This window comes from Giraffa tippelskirchi, chromosome 6 (genome assembly GCF_054371585.1).
Source record: "Giraffa tippelskirchi isolate mGirTip1 chromosome 6, T2T-mGirTip1v1.2.pri, whole genome shotgun sequence".
In the NCBI taxonomy this organism is placed as follows: Eukaryota; Metazoa; Chordata; class Mammalia; order Artiodactyla; family Giraffidae; genus Giraffa; species Giraffa tippelskirchi.
In genome coordinates, this window is record NC_137280.1 from 163,084,072 (window position 1) to 163,104,216 (window position 20,145).

The 20,145-nt window shown below is 40.6% G+C and overlaps 1 protein-coding gene across 1 annotated transcript in view; it reads right to left on the reverse strand.

Moving 5' to 3' along the window:
* LOC145510938 (uncharacterized) overlaps positions 1-20,145 on the reverse strand; it is a 157,108-nt gene that overhangs the window by 12,111 nt on the left and 124,852 nt on the right. The gene's annotated exons all lie outside the window — the stretch shown is intronic.

Below are 20,145 nucleotides of genomic sequence, written 5' to 3' on the forward strand. Positions count from 1 at the left end.
TGAAGTTTCTGCACTGGAAAAGTTTCTGTTATTTCCACTGATCTATTTTCATGCCTTGGTTTCCATGGCCATAGAAGTCCTTCTAACAAACGGGTTTCTCTGGTAAACAATTTTCTGTGAGTTTAAAGAAAAGACAGAAAGCTCCATATCTTTCAACAGTCCCCCAAATTATATCCTTTATCAGCTTTTTAAGTTGTGTTCCAAGACTCCATGCCTCAATGTGGTTTAGTTTTACAATCAGTTGCCACCTCTTAGCTAGCAGTTTTTGACGTCATTCATGTTCAGTTTTGTCAAGTGTGGGCTACAGCCCTTGCTTGGGCTTCTCGGCTGCTATTAAAGTTATACTGGCATTTGGTTAAGTGTGGAGGCTGGCACCAGAGAGGATCCATGATGGTGATTATCATGCAAAGCAACCTCCTGCAAGTCGGGCTCCTCCATAGGCCTTCCAGCTCCACTGCCCCCAGTCGCTTCATTGTCTCCAGGATAAAGCGAGCCATCTTAGCTGCTGACACTGGACGCGACTGGGATTGGCTCTCCTGACAGAGATTAGTGGGCAGCAATGAATCTTTCACTCGGAGTAGAAATACGATTTTATTTAAGAAAATAACCATACATAATTGGGCCGCTGTCATTTTAAATTTTAATGGTGAGAGTAATATGCAGGCTTCTGGAACTTTAAATTACGACTTTCAGAAGCTTCACACTGAATCTTTCAATTATTCTCTGTGAGTACTTTCTCAAAGCATGTGCCACCATGACATTGATATCACAATTCAAATCTACATTCAAATCCGACTGCAAGGCTATGAGCTATGTGCCGGCGTGCTGGCTGCCTTATTTTATCTTTGAACATCTGACGAGGCGAATCAAGAGGCACTCTCCCAGAGCCGAGCCAGCTGTTTGCCAACTATTCAAATGCCCTGGCATGCAGAAGGACCTTTGAGATTTCCCCACATCAAAATGAGCGACGACCCCCTATTTTTCCCATTGGTTTCTGGCTCACCTACATCCTCTCACACAGACCCGCCTGACTCACTCGGCTAAGTGGTCGGTTGGTCGGTCTTGCTCGCTCCCTCCACTCGCCTCTGGGATTCCCCCAGCCCAGCAACTGGACCCCGTGTGTGCGGCAGGGTGGCAGCCACTTCAGACAAAACTGTGGGCGAGAGTCTTTCAAGTCTGTCTTTCCTTGAAGTGGATCTGAAAGAGGGGCTGTGCTGATATTTGCAGTGGTAGGAAGACAGCAAAGGGAGTGTGTGAATTTTATGTAAAATGCATTCATTAGACTGGAGTGAAAATGGAATTGGGAATACAGTAAGGGAAATGTGGAAAGGCTTTTTCCTCTTACTTTTACTTTGGGGTCTTAACTTCCTTGTTATATAACTATTTTCTTTAACCGTTTTAATATTTTTATCTTCATATTAAAACAAGTTGAAGTGAATAACTATTTACAGGTTTAGCTTTAGACTCCTTCAATTCTTTTAGAGAGTCCCCTATGTCAGTAAAACAAACAAAAAAAAAACAGTGCCAAATTTACAACTGTAAATAACTAAATCCATGGCACTAATGAATCTACAGTAAAAGACAAGCAAGCCTTATTTCACAATTTAAATGTCCTGAAGCAATTTTCCTCAGCTGGATGACTTAGAACAAGGCTATAGGAAGCACGTGGGAAGCTTAGAAGGAGAAAGGGACTAAGGTGCCACACACAACAGCCTCTACCCTAAAGGCTGGTCAGACTTCCTGGACACTGAAACCCGAGTTTCCAGCTGGGAGAGGAAAAGTTGAATCTGTGCGTGTTCGTTTCCTGTGATGTGTTTACACTGTGGGACAGAAGGGGCCCAGTGGGGAAGCTTTCAGGGCACAGCCAGAGGAAAGCCGATCTCACAGGAGGCATGGGTGCCAGATGTCGAGCCGGTGTGTGCTGCTGAGCGCGCGCTGAGCACCCCACGCAGGCACCAAACCGTGGTCTGAGGAAACTCTGCTGTCCTGATCTGGTAGAAATGTATGTTGTTTTCAAAGCACAACAGCAGTAATAAAAGAAGCTGCTCTTATGAATGTAAAAACTACCTGCGATGCAGATAAGTTGATGGCATTCCTGTTCTTCCAGGCAAGTATATTCACTCCATCAACCCAAATCATAGTTAAGACAAATAATTTACTCCTGGGGGACATCGCTGGTAAGGGTTAGGAGGCCCACCCGTGGAGTGTCCATAGCAAGTGCCAACTGGCACTAGTTCTTGCAAACAGCCTCAAATGTCGCTTTGTGCTGAGATCAGGACTATGGTGCCCTAGTGAGCATATTTCTAAGTCACTGATCATGGACAGAGAAACAGAATTTTAAAAACCTCACATTGATTTTGCAGCCCAAAGCAGTACAATTATTACACATCCTGTCTGTCTTGGATATTTAAGGCCTGTGAAGTGTTTCAAGCACAAAAGAGTTCTACATAAATCATTCACCCAGATATTTAACTGTGCTCTTATTTTATGCCCAGTTCTATACTGTGATAAACCAGTTTTACTTAAAGAATCATGCTCCTGAACTTCTCTACAGAATTCAGTACCACGGCCCTTTGTCTTTAGGTCCCTTCACATATGCGAAAGTTCTCTCCCTGTTAGAGGAGCCAACTTCTTAGCCCGCTCTGTTCCTTTCTACTGATGCCTCTTCCACAGCGCTGTCCTCATCTCTCACTCTAAATCAAGGAGTGGAGGGCAGTATATCAGAATCATATAGGGGCATTTTTTTCAAGTGAAACAAGTACTTCCTACCCCCATCTGAGAATCATCACCTATCTGAATCACTGTTTCTAGTGGGAGTAAATCGTATCCCATAAAAGTTTGGGGATGAAAAAAACAAAAATAAGCTGAAAATCTCTGTACTAAGCACTTCCTATTGATGATATTATCACCTATATGCTGGTGATTTCAAAAGTAACATTTTAAGGGAATTCTCTGGTAGTTCAGTCGCTAGGACTCAACACTTTCGCTGTAGTAGCCCAGGTTCAATCGCTGGTTAGGGAACTAAGATCCTGCAAGCCATGCAGTGCAAGAAAAAAAAAAAATTAAGCCTAGACCCACATGTGCAAATGCCGAGTGGACCTCTGTTTTCGAATGACATATTAATTCAAACTCAGTAAGTACATCAGATCTATTACCTTTCTTTTTTTTTTCTTTTTTTCCCTTTCTTATTAGTATCTACTCTGTGGAGACTTCATACTCTCCATTCCAACCCCACATACAACAAATATGTTTCCAGATATTTCCTCTTCTTCCTCAGGAATACATCTTAGTCTGTCAATCATGTGCCATATTCCATCTGGACCTCCACGGTAGCCTCCTCACTTCTCCTTGCCAGCAGCCTCTCCATACTCCAGATTCTTCGCCTCATGATCCTCATTCCTATTGATTACAGCTGAAAGTTCTAGAATGCAGCACTCAAAATATATGAGATGATTTTTTTGATACCAATTAAACAAGCTTTTTTATATTTATATATTTTAATAGGCTTAAAAAAGTAGGAATTATTAAGCTTACTTTTAAAGTAAGTTTTTTGGTGTAAAAATTGGACAATTTAAATAAAAATCTAACTCGGGGAGTATGCAGATATTTTTTAAAAGATAAAAATAGTACACTAGTCAACGTAGTTTGGGAAGCCTGGTCCTACAAAATAGGTCCAAATTTCTTACCATGATATTGCAAATTTTATACACCATCTTCAGTCACTTCTTCTTCCTACATTCCCTGCATTTGACTCAGATCTTTTGTGGATTAGCTTGCTCCTGCTAAGTCGCTTCAGTCGTGTCCGACTCTGTGTGACCCCATAGACGGCAGCCCATCAGGCTCCGCTGTCCCTGGGATTCTCCAGGCAAGAATACTGGAGTGGGTTGCCATTTCCTTCTCCAGTGCATGAAAGGGAAAAGTGAAAGTGAAGTCGCTCAGTCGTGTCTGATTCTTAGCGACCCCATGGACTGTAGCCTACCCGGCTCCTCCATCCATGGGATTTTCCAGGCAAGAGTACTGGAGTGGGGTGCCATTGCCTTCTCCGGTGGATTAGCTTAGCTAGTAACAAAACACCCAAACCTAGTGGCTAAACACTTTATTTAGTTCCTAATTGTGCAACTCAGTTGGGTTATCCTGTCGAGGATGACAACAGATTTCCCTATGACTAGGGGACACTGTCCATAGTCAGTGGTGGATCAGCTGGTAGCTAGGATGATCCAAGATGCTCTCACCACAGGTCTAGGGGTTAGCCAACAATTAGCTAGAGCCTCTGCTCTCCTGCAAGTGGCTACTTATCTCCAAGCAGGATAGACTGGCCTCATTCACAATATGGTCTCAGGGTTCCAAGCACAGAAGCCCCAGTGCCTTGCCATAATCCAATACACATCAAACCCCAGAGTTTCCTACTAGGAAAGCAAATGACCTTTTCTTGGATGGTGTAAACTCAAGCCTTTATCATTAACATCTGAGGAGAGTGGCTGGTGGGTGGGAGGGGAGAGGTAAGAAGAACAGTGTGGAAGTAAAGGAAGGGGTAATAGTAGAAACTTCACAATTTAACTGAGAGCCAGGCCTGCGGCTAGTAATTACATAATTATATCAGTTTTTAGGGATCACATGAAGGGATAAAAGTTCCCAGAATATATAGTGATTACATCTGGTGATATAGGACTTAGGACTCTGTATATTTTGCTGGGCATCAATATGGAGTCAGCATTTACATATACACTTAGGCAAGACGACTGGGGAGAGAGTTAAGGAAGAATAGAGTTGTTTAAAATGATGTTGTGCTAATAGTTTTCATTTCCTCGCTTTTTTCCTTTGTGAGGGCTCCCACTCACAAATCACTGGAGCTTCCCTGGTGCCTCAGCTGGTAAAGAATCTGCCTGTAATGTGGGAGACCTGGGTTCGATCCCTGGGTTGGGAAGATCCCCTGGAGAAGGGAACAGCTACCTGCTCCAGTATTCTGGCCTGGAGAATCCCATGGACTGTATATTCCACGGGGTCACAAAGAGTAAGACACGACTGAGCCACTTTCACTTTTTTCCTTTGACATTTATTGAGGACATTCTGGGTGCTGGGAGTAGGGAGAGGTAGATTAGGAGAATCCTGGGGATTGGGAAGTTCACAGTGAAACTGGGGTGAAAGACAGCAGGAGGATGTTGGGGAAAGGGTGGTTGTGGTAAACAAGTTTTTTTTCCTCCCTACTTAAGGAAAAAGGGAAAGTGAAAGTCACTCAGTTGTGTCCGACTCTTTGCAACTCCATGGACTAAACAGTCCATGCGTATAGCCCTCTATAAGAGTGGGTAGCCCTTCTCCAGGAGATCTTCCCAACCCAGGGATCAAGCCCAGGTCTCCTGCATTGCAGGCAGATTCTTTACCAGCTGAGCCACCAGGTAAGCCTAAGAATACTAGAGTGGGTAGACTATCCCTTCTCCGGCAGATCTTCCTGGCCCATGAATTGAACTGGGTCTCCTGCACTGCAGGCAGATTCTTCACCAACTGAGCTATCAGGGAACCCCACTTAAGGAAATAATGCTTAAGTGGGAAAAAAAAAACACATTATAAATACAATTCTAACTTCAAACTATATCACTTCAAAAGAAAATATGACCACTGAAATCAATATAAAGTGAATTTAGACACACTGAAGTCCTGTTCCAAAGTTAAGCCAAATTTAATACATTTTAATAGAATCTTGAAACTTCCAAAATCCAAGTAAGAACTTGTCTCCTGTAAGAAGTCTCTAGAGCTGTCCCTGCTGAGGCTGTTCTCACAATGCAATGGTAGCTCTGGAACACTTTGGCACTAAATGTGCACTAGATCAATCTACATTTGTTGATATCAAACTCCATAAATGAATACCCAACATCCTCCTATCTTTCACCCCAGTTTCACTGTAAACTTCCCGATCCCCAGGATTCTCCTAATCTACCTCTCCCCACTCCCAGCACCCAGACTGTCCTCAATAAGTGTTAATATAGAGGTCTGACAGAATGTGGTCCACTGGAGAAGGGAATGGCAAACCACTTCGGTATTCTTGCCTTGAGAATCCCATAACAGTATGAAAAGGCAAAAAGAGAGGACACTGAAAGATGAACTCCCCAAGTCAGTAGGTGCCCAATATGCTACTGGAGTTCAGTGGAGAAATAACTTCAAAAAGAATGATGGGATGGAGCCAAAGCAAAAACAACACCCAGTTGTGAATGGGACTGGTGATAGAAGCAAGATTCAATGTTGTAAAGAGCAGTATTGCATAGGAACCTGGAATGTTAGGTCCATGAATCAGGGCAAATTGGAAGTGGTCAAACAGTAGATGACAAGAGTGAACATCAACATTCTAGGAATCAGTGAACTAAGATGTACTGGAATGGGTGAATTTAACTCAGATGACCATTATATCTACTACTGTGGACAGGAATCCCTTAGAAGAAACGGAGTAGCCATCATAGTCAACAAAAGAGTCTGAAATGCAGTACTTGGATGCAATCTCAAAAACGACAGAATGATCTCTGTTCATTCCCAAGGCAAACCATTCAATATCATGGTAATTCAAGTCTATGCCCCGACCAGTAACGCTGAAGAAGCTGAAGTTGAACAGTTCTATGAAGACCTACAAGACCTTCTAGAACTAACACCCAAAAAAGATGTCCTTTTCATTACAGGGGACTGGAATGCAAAAGCAGGAAGTCAAGAAACACCTGGAGTAACAGGAAAATCTGGCCTTGGAGTACAGAATGAAGCAGGGCAAAGGCTAATAGAGTTTTGCCAAGAGAACGCACTGGTCATAGCAAACACCCTCTTCCAAAAACACAAGAGACAACTCTACACATGGACATCACCAGATGGTCAACATCAAAATCAGATGGATTATATTCTTTGCAGCCAAAGATGGAGAAGCTCTATACAGTCAGCAAAAACAAGACCAGGAGCTGACTGTGGATCAGATCATGAACTCCTTATTGCCAAATTCAGACTGAAATTGAAGAACGTGGAGAAAACCCCTAGACCATTCAGGTATGACCTAAATCGAATCCCTTATGACTATATAGTAGAAGTGAGAAATAGATTTAAAGGACTAGATCTGATAGACAGAATGCCTGATGAACTATGGATGGAGGTTCATGACATTGTACAAGAGACAGGAATCAAGACCATCCCCATGGAAAAGAAATGCAAAAAAGCAAAATGGCTGTCTGAGGAGGCCTTACAAATAGCTGTGAAAAGACAGAAAGCGAAAAGCAAAGGAGAAAAGGAAAGATATATCCATTTGAATGCAGAGTTTCAAAGAATAGCAAGGAGAGATAAGAAAGCCTTCCTCAGTGATCAGAGCAAAGAAATAGAGGAAAACAATAGAATGGGAAAGACTAGAGATCTTCTCAAGAAAATGAGAGATACCAAGGGAACATTTCATGCAAAGATGGGCTCAATAAAGGACAGAAATGGTAGGGACCTAACAGAAGCAGAAGACATTAAGAAGAGGTGGCAAGAATACACAGAAGAATTGTACAAAAAAGTTCTTCACGACCCAGCCAATCACGATAGTGTGATCACTCATCTAGAGCCAGACATCCTGGAATGTGAAGTCAAGTGGGCCTTAGGAAGCATCACTACGAACAAAGCTAGTGGAGGTGATGGAATTCCAGTTGAGCTATTTCAAATCCTACAAGATGACACTGTGAAAGTGCTGCACTCAATATGTCAGCAAATCTGGAAAACTCAGCAGTGGCCACAGGACTGGAAAAGGTCAGTTTTCATTCCAATCCCAAAGAAAGGCAATGCCAAAGAATGCTCAAACTACCACACAATTGCACTCATCTCACACGCTAGTAAAGTAATGCTCATAATTCTCCAAGCCAGGCTTCGGCAATATGTGAACTGTGAACTTCCAGATGTTCAAGCTGGTTTTAGAAAAGGCAGAGGAACCAGACATCAAATTGCCAACATCCGATGGATTATTGAAAGAGCAAGAGAGTTCTAGAAAAACATCTATTTCTGCTTTACTGACTATGCCAAAGCCTTTGACTGTGTGGATCACTATAAGCTGTGGAAAATTCTGAAAGAGAGGGGAATACCAGACAACCTGACCTGCCTCTTGAGAAACCTATATTCAGGTCAGGAAACAGCAGTTAGAACTGGACATGGAACAACAGACTGGTTCCAAATAGGAAAAGGAGTACGTCAAGGCTGTATATTGTCATCCTGCTTATTTAACTTATATGCAGACTACATCATGAGAAACGCTGGGCTGGAAGAAACACAAGCTGGAATCAAGATTGCCACGAGAAATATCAATAACCTGAGATATGCAGATGACACCATCCTTATGGCAGAAAGTGAAGAAGAACTAAAGAGCCTCTTGATGAAAGTGAAAGAGGAGAGTGAAAAAGTTGGCTTAAAACTCAACGTTCAGAAAACTAAGATCATGGCATCTGGTCTCATCACTTCATGGCAGATAGACGGGGAAACAGTGGCTGACTTTATTTTTTAGGGCTCCAAAATCACTGCAGATGGTGACTGCAGCCATGAAATTAAAAGATGCTTACTCCTTGGAAGGAAAGTTATGACCAACCTAGATAGCATATTAAAAAGCAGAGACATTACTTTGCCAACAAAGGTCCGCCTAGCCAAGGCCCGTCTAGTCAAGGCTATTGTTTTTCCAGTGGTCATGTATGGATGTGAGAGTTGGACTATAAAGAAAGCTGAGCGCCAAAGAATTGATGCTTTTGAACTGTGGTGTTGGAGAAGACTCTTGAGAGTCCTTTGGACTGCAAGGAGATCCAACCAGTCCATCCTAAAGGAGATCAGTCCTGGGTGTTCATTGGAAGGTCTGATGTTGAAGCTGAAACTCCAATATTTTGGCCACCTTATGCGAAGAGTTGACTCACTGGAAAAGATCCTGATGCTGGGAAGGATTGGGGGCAGGAGGAGAAGGGGACGACAGAGGATGAGATTGCTGGATGGCATCACTGACTCAATGGACATGAGTTTGGGTAAACCCCAGGAGTTGGTGTTGGACAAGGAGGCCTGGCGCATGGGGTCGCAAAGAGTTGGACACGACTGAGCAACTGAACTGAACTGAATGGCTGACAGGGAAATGTAGCTTTGAACATATATGTTCAAAGTAAAGTAACTTCTGCTGGCAAAATTTTAGGTAATCTCATCAAAGGCTGAACTCTTCTCTCATTCCTTCCGCTGTGAGGTGAGTGTGTGTGAGACAGAGACAGAAAGAGAGAGAGAGAGAAATCGTGTTGTCTCTGGTGCTTGGTCTGCCTTAGGATACTCCAGTTCTTGGTCCACTGCACAAAACCATGTCAGAATATTAATTATGGATATATATGGTTATAGAGTTAGAAAAAGGAATCAGATAATTGCCTAAATCTGTATGTATATTAGCCATTTCCTTGCAAGGTCCAAATTCTACTACAGATATGTAGCAGGACTGCTGCTGCTGCTGCTAAGTCACTTCAGTCATGTCCAACTCTGTGCGACCCCATAAACAGCAGCCCACCAGGCTCCCCCGCCCCTGGGATTCTCCAGGCAAGAACACTGGAGTGAGTTGCCAGTGCCTTCTCTGATGTAGCAGGACAGCTTAGCATAATATGAATAGAAACAACATAATATATTGTTTTGTCTGCTGTTGTATTATAGTTGTGTACAGAAAAGGAGGTGTGATACATGATTGTCAGTAAGGACTCTGAAGGGCTTCCCTAGTGGCTCAGTGGTAAAGAATCCGCCTGCCAATGCAGGAGATGCAGGAGCGGGAAGATTCCCTGCAGAAGGAAACAGGAAACCACTCCAGTGGTTACCTGGGAAATCCCATGGACAGCGGAGCTTGGTGGGCTACAGTCTATGAGGTCGCAATAAGAGTAGGACATGACTTAGCAACTAAAACAACAACCAAAAAAAGGACTCAGAAGCACAAGTTCCTTGCATTTTATTTCATCAGATTTCAATATCTGGTAAAAGCAATAAGCACCAAATTATATTTGAATAAACCTTCCATAAATAATGTTTTCATGGCCATCACAAAGTCTAGAATGCAGATGCTAATTACAAGCCAAAGTAAAACCTCCATAGTTTTATAAAACTATGCAATTAAAACTATTTTCACTTATACTATGATTCTCTTAGTCATAGAAACAGACATTGGTTAATATTTCCATTAAATTTGAACATTTTATGTTTAAATATAAATGTTTCAGCTAAACTTTTCCCACTTTCATATTTTAAAATCTGAATGTGTTCCACATGAGTTGAATACTTTATTTCCACATAACCAAGTAGACCTTTTCAAATGTTTGGATACCTAGGAAAATAGCACAGAGAAATCAGAAAACTCTTGCGAGTGATTATAAAGGTACTTCATTTCTGATTACATAGGCACCTTAAAGGGGCTTCCCTGGTGGATCAGTCGTTAAAGAATCTGTCTGAAATGCAGGAGAAAATGGGTTCAATCCCTGGGTCGGGAAGATCCCCTGGAGAAGGGAATGGCAACCCACTCCAGTATTCTTGCCTGGAAAATTCCATAGAAAGAGGAGCCTGGCAAGCTACAGTCCATGGGGTCACAAAGAGTTGGAATGACTAAGGGACTAACATAACACACACACACAGGCACCTTAAAACAGTGAATTTTTAAATCCTATACAGCCTTTAGAATGGGAGAAAATAATAGCAAACGAAGCAACTGACAAAGAATTAATCTCAAAAATATATAAGCAACTCCTGCAGCTCAATTCCAGAAAAATAAACAACCTAATCAAAAAATGGGCCAAAGAACTAAACAGATATTTCTCCAAAGAAGACATACAGATGGCTAACAAACACATGAAAAGATGCTCAACATCAGTTCAGTTCAGTTCAGTTGCTCAGTTGTGTCTAACTCTTTGTGATCCCATGAACCGTAGCACACCAAGCCTCTCTGTCCATCAACAACTCCTGGAGTTTACCCAAACTCATGTCCATTGAGGCGATGATGCCATCTAACCATCTCATCCTCTGATCGTCCCCTTCTCCTCCTGCTTTCAATCTTTCCCAACATTATCAGAGAAATGCAAATCAAAACCACAATGAGGTACCTACCATCTCACACCAGTCAGAATGACTGCTATCCAAAAGTCTACAAACAATAAATGCTGGAGAGGGTGTGGAGAAAAAGGAACCCTCTTACACTGTTGGTGGGAATGCAAACTAGTACAGCCACTATGGAGAACAGTGTGGAGATTCCTTAAAAAACTGGAAATCGAACTTCCGTATGACCCAGTAATCCCACTACTGGGCATACACACTGAGGAAACCAGAATTGAAAGAGACACATGTTACCCCAGTGTTCATCGCAGCACTGTCTATAATAGCCAGGACATGGAAGCAACCTAGATGTCCATCTGCAGACGAATGGATAAGAAAGCTGAGGTACATATACACAATTGAATATTACTCAGCCATTAAAAAGAATACACTTGAATCAGTTCTAATGAGGTGGATGAAACTGGAGTCTATTATACAGAGTGAAGTAAATCAGAAAGAAAAACACCAATACAGTATACTAACACATATATATGGAATTTAGAAAGAAGGTAACGATGACCCTATATGCGAGACAGCAAAAGAGACACAGATGTATAGAACATTCTTTTGGACTCTGTGGGAGAAGGTGAGGGTGGGATGATGTGAGAGAATAGCATTGAAACATGTATATTATCATATGTGATATGTCCAGGTTTGATGCATGAGACAGGGTGTCAGGGCTGGTGCACTGGGATGACCCTGAGGGATGGGATGGGGAGGGAGGTAGGAGGGGGGGTTCAGGATGGAGAACACATGTACACCCATGGCTGATTCAGGTCAATGTATGGCAAAAACCACTACAATATTGTAAAGTAATGAGCCTCCAATTAAAATAAAAATTAAAAGAATTAAAAAATAAATCCTATACAGACAGTAAAATACAATAAGAATGCAAATTTAGGAACAAAATTGAATAACTTAGTAGCTTGTTACATGATCAGATATGATTGGTCTTCTCTGTGTCCAATTAAAAAAAATAAGAAAAAGACTGCCCTTGGTGGCTTTGGTCCAGGAGTGGATGGTGTGTTATGTCCATTAAATAGGAAGCCAAGAGTACAGGAACAAATAGTTTCACAGCTCTGTGGAAGGACTGATGATCTTTGCAAAGGCCTAGACTGGTTTCATCTTTCTTGAGATTTTACCACTGATTTGTTCTTAGTCATGTGAAGGCACAAAGGCCAGCAGAGGTAACAAGTGTTTGATATACAATACTTGAGCCACTTTTGTTAGACTGCATTTATTTTAAGCTATGCTCATACTTAGTACTCTTACATGTTTATGTTCCTGGGTTTTAGTTTTGTTCTTATTTCCAGTGAGGGGTTGAATATATATAACAATTATAATAACACTATCCTCAAGGCAATGGCACCCCACTCCAGTACTCTTGCCTGGAAAATCCCATGGATGGAGGAGCCTGGTAGGCTACAGTCCATGGAGTCACTAGGAGTCCGACATGACTGAGTGACTTCACTTTCACTTTTCCCTTTCATGCACTGGAGAAGGAAATGGCAACCCACTCCAGTGTTCTTGCCTGGAGAATCCCGGGGACGGCGGAGCCTGGTGGGCTGCCGTCTACGGGGTCGCACAGAGTCAGACACGACTGGGGCGACTTAGCAGCAGCAGCAGCAGCAGCAAAGCTCTACAAAAATAACACATACCTGTTTCAGTGCAAGGGATGCCTTTTCATTACATGAATGTAGAGCAAGCTCTTTAATATAAAAACTTACCCTTTGTTCATTACCTTACTTGCACAGTTTGTAACATATCCCTTACCTTTTAGCATATATTATCCACTTCAATTCAATCCATTCTTTACAATCTGCAGCAAGCCACAGAAGTTTCCTCTTAGTTGAAAGGAAATTTGAAGGGAGGAGGAGTGTAGAAAAACACATTTAATTTATCCTATTGAAAAGGGACCATTCTAGATGATGTCTGAGCACTTCTGCATTTCCTTACACACTGCAAATCAGCTCAGATATCTTAATCAGTGGCTAGAAACGTATCCTTATCAGTAACATATTCATGAAAGATGGTATGTGTATGAGTTGCAAAATGTTTGGCAGAGACCCAGGAATAAAAAAGAAAGAAAGAATATGGTAAAGAGTTGATGGAATGGCTTTGTGTTTCAACCCTATTCATTTGGGGAATTTTCTATCATCTCTGTTTGTTCTGTATGGGAGGATAATAGACAAATCAACAAAATGTCAGATTTCTATTACTTGATTTCACCTATATTTAGATGTACTTACTGTACAGTAATCTAAGATTGAAGCATATCTATATACAGTTGTGTATATACGAACATACATACATTCTCGTGGAGCTTTCTAAATCTTCCTATTTATAATACTATCATACAAAGTTTCTGTTTTGACAATCTCAGCACTCTTTAAATATTATTTCATAAAATCACGAGCAGTTCCTGACAATTAATTTCTGCATTCAATGGTCTACTCAAACTGGGCAACTCCCCTTGGAACTTAGAAGCCACAAGAGCAGACTGTGTGCGTGAAAAAGCAAGACAATTCATTAGCCGATTCTGCAGCAGCTCAAAGTGGCGGGGGTGTCAGCCCCGCTCTGGCGCTTCAATACTAACGAGAGTCATTGCATATTCATAACCTCAAATACAGTCAGCTTCTTGTAAAGACTTTTGTCACCCAGGCTTCATGGCAAGAGCAAAGCACTGCACAATCCGTGTCGTGGCACTTCCGCCAAGTGAGTGCAAGAGCGAGATTGATTGTTTTGCGACGCTGCCTGACGCGGAACTAAAAGATGCTGCCCCAAGGGTCCGAAAACTCTGCTTAGTTTGATTGCGAAGCCCTAAGTAATCAAAGATACAAAAAGGAGGCAGTGGTGGGGAATGTGTTTGCCTATATATACATATACCCACATATATCACTATACATAAAAAATACGGAAAAGAATACTTCAAAGAAGTTGGCTTATTGCGTGCTCAGAGTAATTATCTGTGAGGAATGTAACACCATCACATGAATTCTTACCATGTTGAAAGAAAAATAGTGTGTACCAGTAAACTTGTTCTCAAGTTGCAGAAACACCACAGCATAGCTTAATAGAAACAGATTTCTAAAACTGTCTGAAGTTTCCCGTCATTATCAATACCAAAGCTTAGTGAACTGAACCCGTCAGCTCCGCCAAATCTAGAGCTACGTGGAATCCAGCTCCTCAGACGGCTTTTTATGTTGTTGTCACTGCCTCCCTTGCTTTATCATCATCATCATTATGATTAGTTTCCAGAAGTGAGCTGTTCAGTGTGCTTGCCAGGAAATCCTAAGGGCCTGGCACTACACCATTTGACCCCAAAATACCTGTCTGTTTGAGGTAGCTACCAGCATCCCCTGGAGTCAGAGAAAGGAAATGTATGTTTCAGCACCCACTTTGAAAAAGCCTTGAGCATTTTTTCACTCATAATGATGTCTGCAGCGGGAATGCCAGCATGCTTCCACATTTTTCTGACAGGCATACAGTCTACAAACTACCCATAAAAATTAAATAAAACAGGACAGCGAAAGAAAAGTTTCTAAATTTGATCACACATGAGATGTTAAAAGAGTTATTTCCAGATGCATAATGTGTATAAATATCTGCATAGCTAAAGACAAATCAGGAATATTAGGAGGCTGGAGGGGGGTGGGGGGTAGATGATGAGGTGTTGTGGGGGAAGGGGCTCACCCAACTGTCTTATATCTTAGTCACAGACACACAAGCTTCAAAAATAGAAGGATTTGTGTTTATGATTGATTGAGGTAACTGATTATCCACAGATATTTTAAGTGTTGAGACATTAAATTGTCAGCTCTATCAGTTTGATTGCAGTAAAACATGAAAACATTGACTTTTGTCTAGTTAGAGAAATTTATTTTTCCCAGAATGACAATTCTTTAAGTAAAAGCCAGGCAGCTTGCCAGCTTTCCGTGTCATACACTGAAGTTTGCAAATGCAACCCATATTTTCGAGTGTTTTTCAAGGTTCAATGAATGGTGCAGAGGTTTTTTGCAAATAGTCTGATAATAAACAGATTTCTGCAGTACTCCTCCTTCTTTAAACCTGAGAAAAGTATTTATTCATTTAGAAGGAAAAAAAAAATTGTAGCTTTGTACTCATGGAAGATGTGTCACATGCTCTTTAGTTACTTCAAGTATCTCTCAAAAATAATATAACCCTCTCTGGACCACCATACTGTGAACAAGCATGATTAATATGTTTTATAAGTCTGAAATAAAATGCTCATCATAACTGTCAGTAAGCTGTCAGCTTTCAAAAGTCTTTGTTCCAAGAATGAGTCATTTGTCTGATCCTCTTTAAGAAAACATATTCCAACCTAAAAGGAAGATGTTAAATCAAGTAAATTCTACTAAAATTGATTGCCGTTAAAACAGCCTGATATTCTAGATCCTTGTGTGTACTATACGCATCCATACTGTATTACAAAATAAAAACACCACATCTTATTTACTATTATTGTTTGTTAGAACATCTGTGCTTTTCACTGGGTAGAACTGCAGTCCCAGTGTTTAAAACCTAGTCCATTATAATAACAAAAATGTCAGATGTTATATATAGTCAAGCTTTTAAATAAAATCTGTGACTGGGAAATCACTTAAATGGTGATTAAAATGAAAACATCAATCAAAAGACATATGTAGTCATTAATTCCACAGAAACACCAGCATATCTCTATTCTTTAAGCATTTATCATGATCATTAAAACACAAGATGTTCTAGAGACCAGCAAACCACTAAGCCCTCCATGTTTGAGTTCTACAGATAGCAGCAGATAGTATCTGGAGAAAAAGGTTCCCTGAACAGCCAAGCAAAGGTCCACCAACTAGGATGTCTTCCCAACTCCTTTAGCCAGTCATCTTGTGCCCTCGAGTGCTGGATTTGGTTGCTTTTATCATATCTTAGAGGGTAACACCTATTGTAAGTGGTCATTAAACTATCCATTCTCCTACTCCTTTATTCCAACCACCACTATACTGTATTGTATAGTACCACTGTATTGATGGTTCTATGGCAAAGCTTCATAAAGCACCCCATCTATACACTGTCAACAGCTACAGTTCCTTTTGTTAACATGTTTTTCTCTTTGGGTTAGTTCTATTTACTTTAATACCATGCTCATAAAGATTAAAAGTGCAGATCATTTTCCATTTAACATCCCCTTTTAAGTTTGTATTTTCCTAAAATCTAACAAAAATTCATTTTTATACCAATTTATACCAATTGTGCTTCCCTTGTGGCTCAGCTGGTAAAGAATCTGCTCACAATGTGAAAAACTTGGGTTCAATCCCTGGGTTGGGAAGATCCCCTGGAAAGGGAAAGGCTACCCACTCCAGTATTCTCGCCTGGAGAATTATATGGACTGTATAGTCCATGGGGTTGCAAAGAGTCAGACACGACTAAGCAACTTTCACTTCACATATCACTTTTATCCATAAGGAGCCATTTTTCATTTTATTATTTTCCAAATTACCAAGAAACCACAGGTTCTGTATATATAAGCATTGGCATATTGTAAGCATTACTGCTCTTCTTCACTTTGATGTATGCATAATTTGAGGAGCTTCCCTGAGAGCTCAGTTGGTAAAGAATCTGCCTGCAATGCAGGAGACCCAGTCCAATTCTTGGGTCAGGAAGATCTGCTGGAGAAGGGATAGGCTACCCACTCCAGTATTCTTGGGCTTCCCTGTGGCTCAGCTGGTAAAGAATCTACCTGCAATGCAGGAGACCTGGGTTGATCCCTGGGTTGGGAAGATCCCGTGGAGAAGGGAACAGCTACAACTTTTAACAAAGTTTATTTCCATTCTTTCTTTGTCTGCTTTCTATGCCAAAACTACCCCCTGATAGTTTCAATATATTGTGGCAGGTCTAAAAACAATGTTCTTTTGTATATTATACACTAATTTTCCCTCTTTTGCCATTCCTCATCTCTTACAAGATTTTAGTATTTAGCTCACAAATAGGTGAAAAGTAGATAAGTTATTTTGTTCTCCCTTGTTGGTTTTCTTTTTCCATTAAGAAAACTAGAATTCCCTTGTAGCCAAACTAAAATGATTTATTTGCTACTCACACCTTATAACAACTCCATAAATTCAGTGGCTTCACAATGTTTTCTAGACCTTCAAATTCTGTTCTCTCTAAAGTACTATCTACCATAGAGATTATGCTGTTAACTTTACAAGGAAATATCCAGCTCAGGTAGGGTTTCTTTCTGACGTTATGAATAAGTGGCACTAACTCAGTACCACTGCTAAAGTGGCCTCGGGTATGCTACTTTTAACACTGCTCCTTTGATTGCTCTCATATCTATCCTGAATCATTTTTTTCATCATCTGTCCTCAAATTTACAAAGTTCACTTTAGTGATAGCAGCCATATTACCACAATCATAAACATAAACTAGAATTTACATGCTCTGAGCCTTCCTAAACCTCATTTCAATTGTACATTTAAACCTTAAAAAAACTAAATTTTATTGTAGCTATCTTAAAAATCTTCTTCCTAACTACCTACAAGTAGTCTCGCCCTTGAACCCTTGGGCCAAATATAGACTTTGCTCTACTACCTAACTTTTTCCCATATGCTCTTTTTAAAAAAACTGTCTATCAATCAGTTCAGTTCAGTCGCTCAGTCGTGTCTGACTCTTTGCGACCCCGTGAATCGCAGCACGCCAGTCCTTTCTGTCCATCACCAACTCCCGGAGTCTACCCAAACCCATGTCCATTGAGTCAGTGATGCCATCCAACCATCTCATCCTCTGTTGTCCCCTTCTCCTCCTGCCCCCAATCCTACCCAGCATTAGGGTCTTTTCCAATGAGTCAACTCTTCGCATGAGGTGGCCAAAGTATTGGAGTTTCAGCTTCAACATCAGTCCTTCCAATGAACACCCAAGATTGATCTCCTTTAGGATGGACTGGTTGGATCTTCTTACAGTCCAAGGGACTCTCAAGAGTCTTCTCCAACACCACAGTTCAAAAGCATCAATTCTGTGGCGCTCAGCTTTCTTCACCGTCCAACTCTCACATCCATACATGACCACTGGAAAAATCATAGCCTTGACTAGACGGCCTTTTGTTGGCAAAGTGATGTCTCTGCTTTTAAATATGCTATCTAGGCTGGCCATAACCTTCCTTCCATGGAGTAAGCATCTTTTAATTTCATGGCTGCAATCACCATCAGCAGTGATTTTGGAGCCCAAAAAAATAAAGTCTGATACTGTTTCCACTATTTCCCCATCTATTTCCCATCAATAATTACCAACAATCTCTGCAAATAGCCTCTTGCTAGACCTAGCAAAATATCAGTTATCCTGTTGCATATATAATATCATTATTATATATAAAACTTTCTACTTTCTCTGTTTTCATAGCTGGAAGGAATGATCACTTTAAGAGCAGTGATTTTCAGATTGTATTCAACGGTTCCTCAGAGGTTCTTTTTAGAAGAAAATAAATGAAGGAGCAATATCATATAGAAGGTGTTCCAGACCTAATTCATCCAGAACCCCATCACTTTTTGTTTACAACTTTTTGTTTCGAAATAATTTTAAATATACAGGAAAATTACAAGCACAGTACAAAGAACTATTGTGTGTACTTAACCCAGACTTTAACATTTTGCCACAACTGCTTTATCATTCTTTCCTACCTTTTCCCTCTTCTCTTCTCCTCTTGTTTCTCTCTTTATACAGTATACATCTTTTATTTTCTGAACTGTTTGGAAGTGTCAAAACCATGTTCCATTACCTCTAAATACTTCCAGGTAGATTTCCCAGGAACAAAGATATTCACTTACATTATTACAGTATGATAATCAAAATCAAGAAATTTAATACTGACACAATGCTGTTACCTAATCTATACAACTTAAATTTTGCCAACTGTCTCCAAAATTCCCTTTACAGCAATTTTTTCTGGTCCAAAATCAGCCTTTCTTTGCCTTTTGTAATACTGACATTTATAAACAGTACAAACAATTTTCTTTGTAAAAGGAACCTTCAGTTTGGGTTTGTCTAGTTTCTCATAATTAGATTTAGGTTATATACTTTTGGCAGAAACATTATATAAATGATATTGTGTTCTTTTCAGTGTATCACATCAGGAAGCATATAATATGGTTTGTCCTGTTTTTGGTGATACTGACTTTGCTTACTTAAGTAGTTAAAGTAGTATCTACAAAGTTACTCCACTGTAAAATGTTTTACTTAGTAATTAAAGAACAATTCATGGAAAGATATTTTTTAAACTGTAAATATCTTAGCCCTCATCCATTTCTCACTCACTGGTTTTAGCATTCATTGATGACCCTTGCCTGGTGGTTAAAATGGTTGCAAAATGGTGATTTCCTAACACTATCATTCCTCCTACATTTATTTATATGGTATCCTATCCCCATATTTATTTGTTTGTTTACTATAAGTATGAACTCATGGATGTTTTAATTTAATAGATTAGCATTTATTAATCTCATTGGGCTTCCCCAGTGGCTCAGTGGTAAAGAATCTGCCTGCAATGTGAGAGATGCAGGAGATGCAGGTGCCATCCCTGGATCAGGAAGATCCCCCAGAGTAGGAAATGGCTACCCACTCCAGTATTCTTGCCTGGGAAATCCCATGAACAGAGAAGTCAGGTGCGCTACACTCCATGGTAGCACAGAGTCGGATATGACTGAAGCAACTTAGCATACACTCAATCTCAATATTTTTAAGCTGAATTCTCTCAGATTTGGCCAGTGGGAGTCCCTCTGATCTGACTACTGAGGCCTTTTGACATGTCCCGATCATTTTGTGAGCTTTAACATCACTTTTATTTTTATTTTGGGATTTGTTTCCAAACAACGCTTTTAGAATTTTGAAACCCATTTTTCTGCTATAATATTTTTTTCTCCAATTTTCCTTATTTCAAGTCAGGTTTGTATAAAAAGTATCTAGAATACAGAGAAGACAGAGCATAAATGATGGTAATCCTTTTGTTTCTGTGGCTGTACTGGCCACCATGCCATCCCTCCAACCTGCCAGGCATGCTCCTGCATTAAGGGCCTGGCATCCCTTGGTCCTTGG